Source organism: Rhea pennata, chromosome 10 (assembly GCF_028389875.1).
Source record: "Rhea pennata isolate bPtePen1 chromosome 10, bPtePen1.pri, whole genome shotgun sequence".
NCBI lineage: Eukaryota > Metazoa > Chordata > Aves > Rheiformes > Rheidae > Rhea > Rhea pennata.
Genome location: NC_084672.1, coordinates 17,708,368 through 17,725,454, shown reverse-complemented (window position 1 = coordinate 17,725,454; position 17,087 = coordinate 17,708,368). Strand labels below are relative to the sequence as shown.

General features: G+C 35.0%; 1 protein-coding gene and 1 long non-coding RNA gene across 5 annotated transcripts in view; one reads left to right on the top strand and one right to left on the bottom strand.

The window, feature by feature from the left end:
- Positions 1–6,571, top strand: part of LOC134144467 (uncharacterized) — a 30,298-nt gene extending 23,727 nt beyond the window's left edge. The window contains exon 3 of the long non-coding RNA XR_009959386.1: positions 6,450–6,571. This is a non-coding gene — a long non-coding RNA (uncharacterized LOC134144467). The remainder of the gene's footprint in view (positions 1–6,449) is intronic.
- The window catches only part of ENTREP2 (endosomal transmembrane epsin interactor 2), a 160,657-nt gene that overhangs the window by 99,562 nt on the left and 44,008 nt on the right, over positions 1–17,087 (bottom strand). The window contains exon 2 of one of the 4 annotated variants that reach the window (XM_062583394.1): positions 15,749–15,807. The exons of the other annotated variants lie outside the window; for them this stretch is intronic. The gene's annotated coding sequence lies outside the window, so the exon portion shown is untranslated. The remainder of the gene's footprint in view (positions 1–15,748; positions 15,808–17,087) is intronic. 4 annotated transcript variants of the gene reach the window in all.

Below are 17,087 nucleotides of genomic sequence, written 5' to 3'. Positions count from 1 at the left end.
TGAAATTGCCATATTCTGCTAACTGTAACTTAAACTTTTATTGTGTGCAATTTCAGTGTATTGTGTGACTTCAGCGTATTGCATGTGATTGCAGTATAGCGCTGTATCACTCTGCTAAATCCAAATCCCATGGAACACTAAATAGTTCCAAACAAGTAAATTTAATAATAAACACTACAGCTTCCACATGTGGAATATCTACAAGAACCCGGTCAAGAACATTGGACTCTGACAATGTTTACAATGCATTTATGTAATTCAGATGCCACTTAGGGTTTGGCAGCAGATAACACCTGAAGAAGTGAGGAGTCTATGCAGGTGAACCTCAGGGGAAAAACTAGGGCTGTGAAACCATGAGCAGGCAGAGAGGAAGGTAAGTATGCGTAAGGCAGTCAGGTGGAGCAAGCACAAATGTAGGATGCTTGATGTGGATATTGAAAAGCAGGAGCTGTTGGTATGCGAAGAAACTGGAGGGTGGAGTGCCAATTTTAAGGTTCCACTACATCCAGTCTTAGGGTATTCATGCCACCAAGCAATATATTGCAAAACTTAACATCCCTAACTGCCGCAGTTGCCAAAAATATCATTCAGTAAGATAGCATATTAGAAGCGCATCTTTTGATATCTTCTTTAGCAGTTACGTCATGTAAAAATTTCAGATGAAGTTTCATGGTAAGAACCTCAGTGGTAGTATTTAAGCCAAGTACAAATGCAACAGATGGGAAGCCATGAAAGTATATCAAAAAGAGATTTAAATCAGCATGTGGATACGAAAGGACAATGCAGACAATCCCTACACAATGTGTAGAGTCTGTATTCTACAGCATTTTCTGTAGCATGAAAGTCATAAACCAGATACATACTTTTGGATATTGGCCAAGGCTGAGAAATACAGAGAATTCTTCTTCTGTAGTTCATTAAATTTGCTCATACAGCTGAGATAGCCTATTATCACTGTATGATAACTGTCTCTAGGTTGATAAGTCTGTAATATGGAACTGCACTTGAGAAGGTAAAATGACAGGGTTAGCTAGCTTGATCTCATGATCTGAATTAAATAAAAGGACTGGCTGAAACTGTGAGGTTATTAGAAAAAAAATAGAAAAAAAATAGAAAAAATTTTAAAATTGCCCTCCAAAACAAAGTATGCATTGATATGTAAAATACTTATTCATAAACCAGGATTTTTCAGTCACCAAGCCAAGTGTTCAGAGTCAAGGTGCTCTAATGAATTAACTATTAGTAGAAAATCCTTACTTTTATTTACTGTATAAACTCCCTTCTTTAAGTTAAACCTCTCCTCCTCTCTGGCCTATTTGTAGCACCGTTCATCCCTGAAGAAGAGTGTTGATCCTTTGTTCAGCTGAACTGCAATTGTTTGATCTTACTAAAAACCTTGCAAGATGAAAGATGTACATGTGTTGCTCTTTTTTTTTCTTTTTTTTTCCCCTAAGAGAGACAGTTTCCCAATTTCACTGTAGTTACCAAAGAGCTTATTTGGCCTTGCAATGTAGTAACCTCCCGTGGCAAGAGCCTTCAACACTGTAAGCCACAGTAAACACAACTACATAACTAGGAAAAAAGCATGCAGAAAACATCACGTGCCAGAAATTGTTAGAACACACCAGGTAACACTATTAAGAAAACAGAAGCCCAAATATGATTTTTCTTGGCCTTGCAAAAAAGCAAAAATTAAAAACAAAAAATCTAACATTTTGTTCGCTCTTTAGTTTTTGCTTTATATAAATACAATGCCAATTTTGGATAAGGTAAATGAAAACATACTGCTATATAAAAAACTATGAATTATTTGAAAAGGAAGTATGTAACTTGTGGGCCCAAGAGACTATACAATGATTACTAGGAATATCCAATACTTAAATCAATGGAAACAGTACATTAAAGACTCATTTTGTTTCACCAAATTAAGGATCATGAAGCAGAGGCACAAAGAAAGTGAAGCTTTCTTTTTTTTTTTTTAATAAAATAAAACAAAACAGAACACCACACAAGTAATTAAAATACCAGCATTTCCAAACCACTGTAGTTGAAACTTGTGGCATGTATGTCTCAATGGTTTTCAAAATCATTACATCAAATGTAAGTTCTTTCAAGATTAAAAAAAAGAAAAGTGAACTGGAGCTTGATCACTTTGAGAGCTTCTCTATTATACTTTGGCAATGTGGTTTGACTTCAGAGCCTACACAAATGTGGGATAACATTTATCTAAAATTTTAGACCTAGCTTCTGTCTGCAGAATTGCAGCAAAAGCATTTCATCACATTCAGGATATTCAAAATAAATCAAAGCTCCTAATTTGGTGTTCAATCAGCTCAGATCTGCCAGCTTCCTTAAGCAGAACTCCTACAGCTGTACGTTCCTGTCAACTGCAACAACGATGGTGATTCACAGAGAGAAAAGTAAACAGAATACAGCATTGCTGACTTTTGCTGCATATGAAATGCAATAACATTAGGTATGAATGCCCTTCAACATGCATATGAAATCTCTATCATCATTACTGTGAGTTGTGCTTATGCATGGAAAAGACTCATTTCCCTTATATATACACACATTGAGGCAAGATGAAAACAGAAGAGAAAATTACTTTCCAGTACAGGGACTGCAAATAAAGGATTTTTTAAGAAGCTCTTGACAGTGACTTTTTTAGAATTCTCAACCCTCTGCAACCAGTCAAGTTTCTAGAAATTCATATAGCTTTGATTTAGAATATGAGACAGATTAGATGATGCAGTCTCTCGATATATCTTAAACCATCTGCTTTCTAATTCTCCACCTTGAAACAATCATTCTACATAACACATTCCCTAGTACTCTTCCTTTAAACTTTTCTGAACTATAAAAAATATATTTTCTTATAAACACTAATTCAATTAAAACCATGCTAAATGTAGTGAAACACTATCAGAGTACCTTAACGTATAGAACTGGAAAACTAGTGATGCTTCACTATGAAATGAATTTCTTGAGTAAACAAATTATTTTTTTCCTCCCAGTAAAACTTGGAATCTTGCAATGCTTTTCTAGTCTTGCATAGAGCTAATGAATTACAAGAAGCCTCAAAATTGTATTGTCTATTCTCATTCCTAGTTTCTCATTCAGGCTGACATGCTCCATGTCAAGCCTTCTGCTTCTTTTCTGTAACTTTCAGAGATCCCCATTTTTTCAGCTTTTAAACACAAGACTAATACTACAGCTGATGTAGTCAATTACCACTGAAGTAAGCATACAGACTGTTCACATTAATTGCAGCAAACTCCTCTTTCTTTGCCTTCTTCTAAGGTACTAAGCATAGCAAATTATCCAAATGGTGTTTTTTCTTACTCACTCATAATCTGAATAAACAGAATCAATACCATAGCACCTGCTTTTCATATACACCTGCTTTTCCTTCCAATCAAAACATGACAGTGTGCTGATAATGAAACAAACTATTTTTTAGAAAAAAAGAGAAAAAATATAAGATGTAATTTACGGGGCTTAATTGTCCTACTAAGTGTACTGAGTATTCTTGTAAGGGGGGAAATGCCAATTCCCAAATGTATAAATGAGCCCTAATAACAACTTAAGAATAAAATAGACACTCTCATATCCTTAAACCACCTGCAGTATCTTAACAGGTTAGGTATTCATAGATTAGGCAAGTAAATAAATGGTGCCAGTGTAAGTTATAAAGCAACATCAATTGCTTCTTTTTGCAGTCTAGCGGATGCCCTCAGACCACTAACAAGTGCATCCAGAGTGGTTCAGAGTGATTTAGAAAAAGACAAGGTAGCAATATAGCAGAGAACTGAAGACAACTACATAAGCAGGGCTTAACAGAGTTCTGAAAGACATAAGGGTCCCAATTAAGGGACAGAAAGTAGAACAGCTGAGAAGTCTAATGAAACTCCATCTGCATCCAGACAAGCAGAAAAAAAAGGAGTCAAGGATTCTTTAGAAACTCTCCTTTGGACTGGAAGATATGGAAGTGACTGAGCTGAGGTACTCAGATAACGAAATCCACCATGAAAGACATATATATATATATGCCAGCTATAGATATGCTCTGCCACCTCTTCTGCCTCTATACTGAGGAAATTTAAGGTTACTTACATAGACAAAAGAGTGCAGGACAGGGCATTCTGGAAACTCTTAATTATTGGTATAATTCTTTGAGAAAGAGTCTCTCCTTTGACAGTAAATTCTTGAGTGAAAACCTGATGCATACAGATACTCAGTGAGCAGTTCTTGATGTCTCAGAAGGCAAGTACATATATCTACCACATTCATTCAGCTTACAATGTCTACTTAAACATTAACCATGCAGTCAGAATTAATGGAGCTGACAGCACTCATGCCGTTGCCTGACTATGAATTAATAGATACTGAGACTTGAGACTACAGTCAACAAAAATCCTGAAGAGATGGCAGTGATCTTTGGAACCGGGGTATGCAACAGCTATACAGCACTGCAGCGATCAAGTAGCGTGATGAACACCATGAGTTACCAGAGGTTTACGGAATGTGATCTGCTTCAGATAAGGTCAATTCCCCTGTAATTTCATCTGTTCCTAAAGGTAACCCATATGGTACTACTTGCTCTGCAACAAATGCAAAAACGCAAAGCAAGCAAGAGAAGAGCATAGTTCTTATTACTCAGATTTTTCAGCATTTTCACTTGGTTGTTAGTCACAAAAAGAAAGTCTAAGGATTACTATTGATCATCCATCATTCTTTAGATTCTTGGAGACCTGATACAAATCTTTCATCCTATACTTTTGAGATAAGAAAATATCTTAACGCATGGTCACACTCCCAGAGGTGTTCTTAGGAGTATGTTGAATTTAGAGTAATGGTGATTAGCTCAAAAAAATTATTATACTTATCAGAGCGCCTGGAAGTCCATGTTACATTGACCCAAGAATGTAAAACACAAGTAATCAAAAGTTAATGCAAATTCATGATGTGGTAAGAGGTAGGTGAAATAGGGATTTGTACAGCAAAAGCCTAAATAGTTTATGTAGTAACATGACTGTCTCAAAATTTGTTTCCTTTCCTGTCATTCTTGGTGAAAAGCATTTCAAAAAAATATCTGCCTGTGATTAGGTTTAAAAATCAAAGTTCATTAAAATCAATACCCCCTCCCCCCCCAAAAAAAAATTGGTTATTTCACCCTTTGGGTGACATGGTGAAATGGTTTCGCTAGGTTACCATTGCTAATAATAATGTCTGTTAAAAAGAATCAGTAAGGAAACTCCTATTAAGAAATTACGATTGTAATTTTATCTTCAGCACCAGCCAGAACCCAAGCCTAGATTTCCACATCCTGAGTGAAAAACAATCAGATATGAGAAATATTACTCAAGTGGCAATAGAGTTTCTAGCACAATTGATACATATATTTTAAGATTAAAGATTAATCAGAACCATATTTATTTGAAGTTTTCGTTACTTAAGTCATACTTAAAACTGAAAAGTTACATTCATAAGAGCATAGTGCACAATGTATCAGTGGCAAAACATCTAATGATACATTTGCAGTCATACAGCCGAGCTACTAATCCCAAACTCATTTACCGCATTCTAGCCAAAATTCAGTATTTGCTCACGTGTTAGCATGTGCTGATAGTCAGGACACCATCTCAGGTGAGAAGGCATCTCCCTTTCAGGGAAGGAACAACTTTTTCTGCCACCTTTCAGCCGAGACGCCACCAACTATAAGGATTCTTCTGCCCCCAAAATTTCCAAACTACTGTTATTTCACATATACAGTTCAAGAGCCTTCACATTAGCATATTAGCCTATGTTACCACAGTGACCCCTTGAAATGCTACTCTCCTTTAGAAAATGTTTCATACAAGTTTTACAAAATCAATGTTTTAAAGGCTAGAAACCTATTTTGAGAAATGTGATATGAAAAACTAACATACAAGCTCTTTGGTCATATTAAATGAAGATAAATTTCATTTAGACCTATATGTCCACGATTCCCAATAAAGATAACTAGACTTATGATCAGGTAAGTATCATCAAAATTTAAATGGACAGAACAGTTAAATTTAAGTTTACAGATATGTATGTACATTCTTTCAGAAATATATGACGTGCATGCCTCTTTCTAGATAATCTACAAACCAAATAGCCTGTCTATGTATCTATTCCAGGATCTATCAATACATTACACTTAAGCAAAAATAAACAATACTATAACATTCTCAAACTTTAATTTAAAAAGAATATAATAAAAGCTTTCTTTTTATCAATCCAAGAGAAACAAGCTGGATGTTAATCACTAGGATTTCTTTAAAGTTGTTAATTTTGCTGTTGAGTAGACCATCATTAAAGTTGTTACTAGTATTGATGATAACCATCTTTCTTTCTACATCTACCATGATCAAACTGGTTAATTTAACCCAGATTTGTTTTCTAACTCATTGAACCCACAGATGCCTGGATACCTGTGATGATGCAACAGAAGAGAAGGCCCTGAGGTAGAGACAAGAATTAACACTAGCTAAGAGAGCAAGGCTACCTCTTTTGGTGACGTTGCTTATTTACATTGTTTTAAGCTGCTTTTATAATTAACAACGTTTATATTTCAGCATTTCTCAGAGAACACAAGCTTATTTTTGTCATTAAAATGAACTGATACAATTACATATCTGAAAGACACTGATCTCTCTAAGCTTCTACATGCTTAATAAAAATCAAACTATATATTTTTTAATGCATGCACAAATTTCAAGAGAAAAAAAATACAGGAATAAAGTACTATTATAGGCTTATTCTGAATTTAAGACTATGCATATCTCATAGTCAACCTCCCTAAATCCTAAAATTCTCTGTTCTAAATGTTTTATGATGCATACACTGCACAGCTCCTTCCTCTTAAGCAATGACATCTTGACAATTTACGTTGTCCATAAATGTTCTTATGCTTTTAGAAGTTCTTGGTAAGTACAAGATTTGCAATGGTAGCCACTCTGAGTTTAAAGGCAATCAAAAACATAGGCTTTCAGTTGACAATTTTACATAGCAGTATCTATCAGAGAGGCCTTTAGAAAGAAAGGGGGGGAAATTAATTTCTGAACAAAAAGTGTCTACATGAACAAAACATCATACTTCAGGTGGGAAGGCACCTCAGAAGGGTTCTAGTCCAACTTCCTGCTCAAAGCAAGGTCAGCTGTGACATCAGACCAGTGCTTGGGGCTTTAGCCAGTTGGGTCTTGAAAATCTCCAAGGGCAGAGACTGTACAACCTCTATGGTCAACCTGCATATCATATCCTACTGTCCTCACCAGGAATTTTTTTTCCCCTATATATCCAGCCTGAACTTCTCTTATTTCAATTTATGTCCATTGTCTCTTCACTTGCACCACTGTGAAAAGCATGGTATTAGAGAGAATATTAAGTTGCTACAGCTACCAGAAAAGCCTTCAATTTTCATCTCAAACTAGATGAAGAAAACTAGACTGTAAAATATTCTTGCCCTGCTTTACTCAGAAAGAATGTCGTAACAGTAAATTTGTCAAGCTAATATACAAAATAGGAAGATAACAAGTAATAAAGCAGGTGTCAAAGAAAGGAATATTTCTAAAACGAGGAAAAATATATGCAGCTGTCATTCATCTTTAGTTGTTTTTAATAACAGGAGTCAAGATGTAGCTAAGAAACCATAAATCACTACCCTTCACAACTTCAGGACTTACAGTTTATTAGAACTCAGATTTCTCCCCCTCTCCCCCAACTTAAGACATTAAGAAGATCATATATCAGTGCCAGAATTCCTCAGTAAATCCAAGGCTATGTTTGCATTTTGATATTGTATTGTAAGCATAGTTTACTGATCTGCCATAAATTAATGAGTACTCAAACTGCAGTAAACGAACATTGTATGTTGATGGGAGTTTTTGTATCAGTATTTTTTAATATGTGCTAGAGTTCTCCTATTTTCTGTTTAATTGCTCTGGAAAATGAGAGGCCACCTGTAGCAGGCTTTAGGTTAAAATAATGTTTTGCCAGAGGTGTCTTAGGTAAAATAAGTGCTTATACTCTCTTTTTTGCTGCCATCCTCTGGACACTTTCCATTTCATATACATATTTTCAAAGAACATGACTATAAGGACAGGTTGAGAAAAGTTGGTTTCTTACTCTAGAGGAAAAGGATGAGACAGAACATAATAACAGTTTCAAAAATATAGAAGGTTGTTAAAAAGAGGAGAATGATTGATTGTTGTTCAAGTACAATAAAGGCCGGCTGAATGAAAAATATTCGATTTACATTTGCAGTAATAGAGATTTAGGTTGGACATTAAGAAACATTTTTTTGCACTCAAGACACTTCAACTTTGGTAGAAGAGGGAGGTCACAGAATGCCCATCACCAGAATTTGTTAACAACAATCGGACAAACATCCATCTAGGAGGGCCAGGCAGAACCAGCTCAAGGCACAGCATGAATAAGCAGATGCCTACAGCTGCTGTCTGCATGGATGGAGACGGCAGAGCAGTGAGCAGGCTGCCTACTAATGCTGTTTTAGCATTAACACCCTTCAGCCCTTTCTGGTCAGCAAAGTGCTATAGCAACTGTTTCTCTTCAGAAGTTCCTGAAATCGGTGACACTTCCCAATGTTCCTTCTCTCCTCTACAGGAGCATAGGTTGCTGCAAGGTTTAATTTTGTCAACTTAAACATTCTTAAAACAGTGAAATTGAATTCCACTTGAACAACTAAAAAGTTGCAGACTATCTTTGGGTGTAGGTGTACCTCAGGCAGAGAGATGAACTAAATCAGCTGAAATATCTTCAAGTATGACACTTCCGTGCAGTCTACAACAGCCACTGTAATAAGTAGATAGCTATTTTACAAAACACAAGGATTTAATATGTTGTTATAGTGTCACAAATATCACATATCAGAGGCTTCAAAACTGAGATATCCCTATACCATACTATTAGGGTATGGAATCTCATAATAATAATATTCCTGGCACCATGTACAATCCATTAGTGCAAAAAGATGGTAAATGAAACATGGGTTACAGAAGAAAGAAGAGTGACAGCATGAGAATTAACTAAAAAGGGACTTTTCTTACTAAAATAGTCTACTAGAAATATTACTCTCCATTCTAATTCCTGGAAAAATAGCCAGAGTTGAAGAATTTCTTGGTGGGAGAGTGAAGGGAAATACGTATGAATCAGAAGAAAAAGATTTTTTTAAATATATTTCTATACACACACACACAAATAGAATTTGCGTGCACAAATACAGAACAGCAGTGTGATTTAGAATGGTCTTTCAAAAAAAAGTCACCCCAAAGGGATCTGGTTAAAATTTACCGTGTCACTCTTTTTTCAAAGTACTGCAAAAATCAGTCATATGCTTTTTTTAATTATTATTATTAAAGAAGTTAGCATAACTACTTATTTGCAAATACAGGAAATGACACTTCAACAGGCAGTTATCACTAGAATCCAGGCATCATTCTCTTGTTTAAAGACTGTATCACAGTGAACACAAAGAGCACAAGTAGCATCAAGCAAAAGATCTGTATGCTGCGAGATAAACCGTAGTCAAACAGAGGCAAATAACAAAGCAAAAACTTCAGGACAATTTTGAGCACAGTTTTTCTAAAGAGACTCAGTATGTTCCAGACTAACAAACACTGCATCATAGCTTAGTGTTTCTCATTTAGTCACTGTGAACCTAATTCTAAGTGCCATGGAAACAGGAGCAGAGAGACAAAGTCCCTTGGTGCCCCATGTGAGCAGGACAGTAAAATTATCTGTATTTTACCACAGCTATCATACTGTATTAAGAATATTCAGTTTTGATCTCATTTTAAGCTCCAGTTTTTTTCTGTATTTTTGTTTTTTGTTTTCCAATCAGAAATCTGTTTCACATTGGCAGTTTGTTTATGGAAGTGACCAGCAAATACTGTAAAATTACAGTATAGCCTCTACATATTTTTCCCTGGACAAAGGAAAACAAGTATTGGTGAAACAAAAATGTTATTTTGAAGTGTATTTTCCAATTCTGAACAAAAGAAAAAAATCATGTTCTGTATTTGTTACTTTTCAAAGTGATTCAGATCTATTATGCTTGATTTTAGTACAACATGCAGGCTGTATTAAAAAGCAATGGACAGGGATTTAGGTAAGATATTAAGTACAGAGCTGATCTGTTAATGACTCATATACAGTCTTAATTCTAATCTGGTTTTGATTAAACACATTCACAAGACACACTATTATATTGTTTTATAAGACCCCAAATGTAATCCATGAGTATTAATAAAGCAGACAGCCATTAGCATAAGAGTATTTAAACAAAAAGAAAACCAAGCAGTTCACAACCAATCCTCCATGCTTTTACATTTATTAGCTCTTTTATGGATAAACTTCAAATAAACAGATGACTGAAGGCCTAGTTCAATACACGCCATTTCATAGGTGAAGAGCTTTAACTCAGAATAAGATTTAATGAGATACTGTAAAATAACGTGAGATCCTTTTAAGACAGTTTCAGTTTTAGAAACCAAGACGTAGTGTCCCACAGAACTTGAGCAATCTCCTTACTCTATAATGACCTGTGCATGAATCAAATCAACATTTAACTCTGTTGGTTAGAGCATGGTGCTAATAATGAGAAGGCTGCGGGTTCAATCCCCATATAGGCCACTCATTTGAGTGTTGTACTACATGATCCAAATGAAAAACCCTCGTTTGAGGGTGGGACTAGATAATCTCCAGAGGTCCCTTCCAACCTTACCAATTCTATGATTCTACTGCTTTAGAGTAACACGACCATAAACACTGTATAATGTGAATGTTATGCATTCAACAATCACTGAGTATTTCATAATGTTCATAAAACAACTTTATTAAAAAAAAAGACTGAAGAAATTTGTCGTCCATACACAACATCTAATATCTCTACAGGAGTTCAAATTAACTCTGGATAGTTTATTGATCTTTCGAAAACAGGAAGGTTTTATTGAGGTACGAGTGCCAAGCTTAATTAACAGGCAGTGAACCAAAGAAATCAGTGAAATTAGAAGCAGCTTGTCCAATATGATAGACCCGTATGCACATATTGTATAACCACGTGTTAATATTTTCTCTTCTGAACACTTATTTGCTTGTTACTTAGGTCCAGGGTATACAACAGAATACAAAAGTGATTTATGAGATAAACAAGCTCTTCTAAAACAAGTGTTACTTCAGTTCCTTTCTAAAAATACTGATATATTTTATTCTTAGTAATTTCATTATAGTTAAAGCGATTAAGTGGGCAACTGAGAAGGTTAAAAAAAAAAAACACTCTCTTCCAGTAATAAATGATTCCATGATTTTTCCATTACAAAAGCAAAAGATATTACCCAACTACAAGAATTTTACTTCCAGAATAATTTTCATTTTATGTTTCAGTTACCAAAAAGAATTATGACATCCATCATATTGTTGTGGCAAAGAAAAATGTGATAAATTTCTTTAGGTATTTTCCTAATCTGTTTTCACGCCAATCTTGAGTTGTATCATTGACCCAGCACACAACAATATTCTAGAAATGTTGTTTTCCAATAGCGTTAGGAAATTGCTAATCAGATTTTTGCTGCTGGGCTCTTCCAATAATTATAAGAATGAAGACTGAGACTGCCTTATCTAAGTGAAACGAGACGATGGCTCTTTCAATTACTGACACAATTTCTCAACAGATGAAACCTGAGTTGCATTCTAAAGTGATCTAAACATCAAGAATAACAATGTTTTTTGCCTCAAACTTCCAAACACAGAGAGAAGTGCTCCTGCATATCTCTAGCACGCAGTTCTCTACTTTTGTGGATCATTTGGAGCTATATTCCTAACTGCACTGTCCCAAAGGCACATAGAGAAAAGCTAATCAAAAAGTAATAAACCTTGTACTCTAATAAGCATGATTAGCAATTCACTTCTGGGCCAGGCTACTGGGTGCAAGAAAGAAGAAAAATAAGTAAAGAATGCAGACTGGGACATGAGACGAAAAGGGCCAGAATAAACATTAAATGGTTGTAGTAGATATAGGCTATCTCCATCCTTAGCATACTGACTTTTGGAACAGTCTTGGTGAAGAATGCCTATACTACAGAATCAATCACCTTCTCTAAAATAGTCTTCCCAGGTGTCTATAACCACGTCAGACTATTAGTCACAACATCCAAAACTGTACTAAAGAGAGAAAGGATGGATGAGCATAGGCACAGGTTTATTATCAAGACAGATAGATGTCTTCCAAAGATCTTGACATCCTAAGGGTTGTAAAGATGGATTTCTTGTTTCTGAGAACATACAGCTACCAGTTATTTTTCTTGAGGGATTTTATTTTTCTATAAAGTATAATTAAGGCAAATATTACTGTGAACTAGCAGAATGACTGCACCCAAAACCTAGTGTTTCACTTGTTTGGATTTAAAACATCTGTTTTTAGAAACTGCTTTTAGAATCTTAGAGGTTATTAGTACAATGAAAATACACTAAGTTCATGAAATTACATAAACAATAAGAAGCCTTTTTTAATATCAAAGCCAACTAACATACACTTCAAGGTTAAACTGTTAAATAAAATACCATCTATATTGTAAGAAATGCTTTGAACCATAGGTAGTAAGGACACCAATAAAACTCATTTCAAATTCTTTGCTGCAAAATTGGCAAGTTTATGTGATAGTTACAACTTCCTTCCTTCCTGATGGAACAACAGAGAATCAACTGCAACATAATAGGATTTAAAGATACAAATGCAAATACTTGCCCTGAAGCCAGGTAAAAATCTTATTTTTGGATTACTATGTTTTACATCTCTAAAAGCAAGCTATTACACAAACTAAATAGCTAGCACAAAACACCAATCAACTCTGATCTTTGGAAGAATTTTGTCCCATTACAAAAAATTGATAAAACAGTTTCATTTTTACTGCTCTTTGGAGCTATAGGGCAGTAACTACTCAGGACACAAAATAATGCATGCTATTTTTGCCATTATGGCTTATAAGTGGTTACATTTTTAGGAACCAATTTAATGCTCACAAAAGATGTCAAACTGATATTTTAGAGACTGATGCTCTTTATTTACTAACAGTGCACAGGCAGTAGCTCTTCAGCTCTTCCACTGATAGCCCCATTAATCTGATCCAACACTCAAAAGTTCTATAATCACACTATCAACACACAATCCCACGACAGCAAAACATTTAGTAAAATTTTAAGGTTGCCATCAGTAAAATGGTGGCACCAGTAAAATGGTAAAAAAAAAAAAAAAAAAAAAAAAACAGAAGAGCTTTATTATTTTGATTTTGCTTTCTAGAGTAGTTCTAGAAAATGCAGTAGAAATATTCTCCTCTCCCATTAATTGATTCAAAAATCAAAACCTATATATTCTTTCAATTTAATTCTATCTCAAAACATTCTGAGGATTGTAAGCAGCCTATTTTGCCCTCTATTTAGCAATTTTTCAACTCTGTAGAAGTGTATTCTGAAATAGGCACACTACAACTAGTAGTTTTCATCTTTTTCAAAAACACCTCACTGAAAATAATTTATTTTCTATTTTTTGTTTCACCCTTCTCTGCATGTATGCCCATACAGTCAAATATGCAGTTATAAAATAGAGACAAAATTATACTCAGTGTAAACAACTGCCATTCCCTCCTTTAAAAAATGTTATTATGAGCTATAGATTTTAAACATGTAGCATATTTACAAATTTGTAATGTATGTGCAGGCAAATATAGACAACAATTTTTATGCATAATCTTTATTTGCCAAAAGAATGTGCTTTAAGTATTTTTCATTCGACCATTTAGAAACCTTCACTTTTGTTATGCTTTTGCAGATACAACAAATACCGTTTCACTTAAAATTGCATTGAATGAAAACATCAGTTTACTATTTGCAAAAATTCTATATTAACAATAAACAGCATACTACTTAATACACTTATCAAATATGAAAAAGTATGCTGTAAAAACATTTAAAAATATAAAACTAGAATACAGTGTATGTCTTCATTAAAGAATTCAAGGAAGACTTGCATTTAGTTACAAGATACAGAAACAGATGAAACATCATAAGCTGCCACAGCAGGATATTCAGCATTATTCTACAGCCCATAGTTTGGCTAAGAGGGCAAAGAACATTTTTGCATGTAAATATCCCTGTTTTTCCCAAGTTTGTTTCACTCCTAACTCAGAAATAGCATGCTACTGCATTTTTTAAACTCTTTTTTTTTAAAAAAAAAATAAACTGCAGAATTGACTGGTAAACCACAACATTCTGGTGTTTTGCTTCATTTTTACAGATAGTATTTAAAAAATACCCACTAACCAGTCCTCACTATGTTATGTCAGAATACTTCTTTTCCTTAGACTATAAGTTTCCTGTCAGCTCACCAGTACAAAATATGTTCAGCATTAATGTTTAACTGCACAGAGACACATTAGCTTGTTTGGTTACAAGCACCCTCTGTGAGTAGAGAATGCTTCCCAATACCTACCCCTAGGCTCACAACCTATTTCACTCAGCTTTCTGCTGAGATAAGATCAGATAACACCTCCTCCACTGGGTCCTCAACAGCTTGGATGCCGCAGAAGGGAAACCCCGGTGCATCAGCCCGCAAGAATCGTATCATGTTTTAACCAAGTCCCCACTCCAGATGCTCAGAGGCCAGAACTGCAGGCCACACTGCGGCTTCTCCTGACACTTACACATAGCCTGTCAGAAGCAAACTGTACAACTCCAGTCATGCTGACATACAGTCAAAATAGACCTGAACGAAGAATATAACATACCTAGAATTACTTAGAGCACCTATTAATAATAGCTCTAATTACTAATGAAGACTTAAAACACATTATTTTAGTCATACTGGACAGAAGGCAGAAATTGTCATTTGCCTGACGAGCCTTGCGACCGACTTTCATAAAAATCTATTTCTAATTGACTTGGAAGGAAAGAACAAAGGACTTGGGAAAGGAGAAAACAGCGTAATTCCAACAACATAGTCAAACCATTCATGAAGGTCTAAATGTTACCACAAGAAAATGAGTTTTCAACAGCATTCTATCTTTGCAATGAAACCCACCAAACTCACAGAAGAAAATGTGCTTTATTGGAACCACCTGGCTTACCAAGAGGAGTTGTTTCTGCACCTAGTTCTTTAGTGGCATGCTGGCATGGATGGCATGCTGGCATGGACTTACAGCTTAGACTCCAGAACTACACTGTAAATGTATAGTTCTCTTCTGGTGAAATTTGACATGACTTGAGATGACTTACTCTTCTCCCATGGCCCAAGCAAGTCAAATACTAAGCAATTTTTTTTAAAAAAAATTAACATCTAACTGAAGTCAATAGTGTATATAGGCTTCTTAGCTGTTGGAGGGCAACAAATTTTAGGAACATGCAACACACCATTTCAATTATTTTAATGAAGTGGATTATTTGGGAAATGCTAACCGAAGCACTGAACAAAATATAACTATTTCCAATATCAAAAGTCAGAGATATCTTAGGTCTGAGAGCAGGTGGAAAATAAAGGGGGAATCCTAGAAATGGAATACTGCAACTAAAACGATGTTTATTTTCATTCTGTAACAGATTCAAAGTAATAATTGATGCATAATACTAAGCCTCTTTGAACAGAAGTCTCAGTGCTTTATCACAGATAAGGTCAATATACACTGACTCTGAAATAGTAGTGACGAAGACTCACCTTCCATAAAAATGGTTATGAAGCCAGGTCCAAATCTTCATATTCAAACCCCATATAACCTAATTTTGGAAATAAAGAAAGGTTTAAAGCCCGATCTTCACTACCTGATCTACCCTCACACAGACCCATTTGCCAGTTCTTATGGTCAGACTTCTAGTATTAGTTGATCTTTCAGAGTTTTATGCTACTTTATACTTATTTTTTTCAAAATAAGATTGAACAAGAAGGACCTTGCACAAGCACCTGGTTTTATCAAAAAACCTGTAACAAACCTGTATTGTGCCACAACTCGCTCTCACTCTGGCAAAAACCCTTTCTCCACTGAAAATGAAGTCCCTGGAGTTCAAAGGCTTATTCAACCCTGACTCTAAGGGAAGGACTTCTGTTAAATATAATAAAGCACTTTGTGCCATGATTAAGATGAAAAATGTATCTAGAAGTATAAAAAGAGTTACATATTTTAAGTTACCTCTAGATTCAAATACTCTGAAAACGTGTTCCCAGGGTTACACAGAATCATTCTGTATCAGAAGAAATTTGGACCTGCAGAAACTGCATTTACTTACTGCATCATTAACAGGCAAACGAGAACCATACTATACAAGCTACACCTGTATTGTCACAGATGGAGGAAGCAAAAACCCAGAGTTATTCATATGACAACATTAAGCATGCTAGCTTAACAAGGATTACAGAGGAACTAGCATTATGCATGACCTTTAGTGGTGGATCTACCACTGTGACCAAAAATTGCAGTTTAAATGAATTTCACATAATCATTCACATATTATGGGCATTATGCTGAGCAGGATTAGATTCTCACTGTAATAAAAAACACTAACTCAACTTAAACTGTGCAAATAAATTCTTGTGCATCTTATTTATGATTTCAAGTGCAATCAATTCTTCTGAAGGAAGAAAGTACTTATCATGTGCATGACACACTCACAATGAAATCAATACAGCCCCAACAATTCTGTTGCTTCTCCCTTGCAAATACAAACTTTTCTCTATTTTAATGAAGCAATATCTATATGACCATACAACTACAAACTATCTCCAGAGAAATCAAGAACAGAATTTATTTAAGTTGGAGTTAGACAAAAATGCTTCCACTTATATTTTCATATTTTATATTACATACTATCATATTTATATATTTTTATATTATTCACTTATATTTTTATACGTATGCTCAATTCCCTGATCCAGAATGGGAGTTATTTAATTATCTTGAGAACTGAACAGCAGTTCAAATATCTCCTGAGAGATTACAGTAACTTTATATAATATAAAATGGATTACGCTCAAATGTGACCATCTTCCAACTTCATCATAT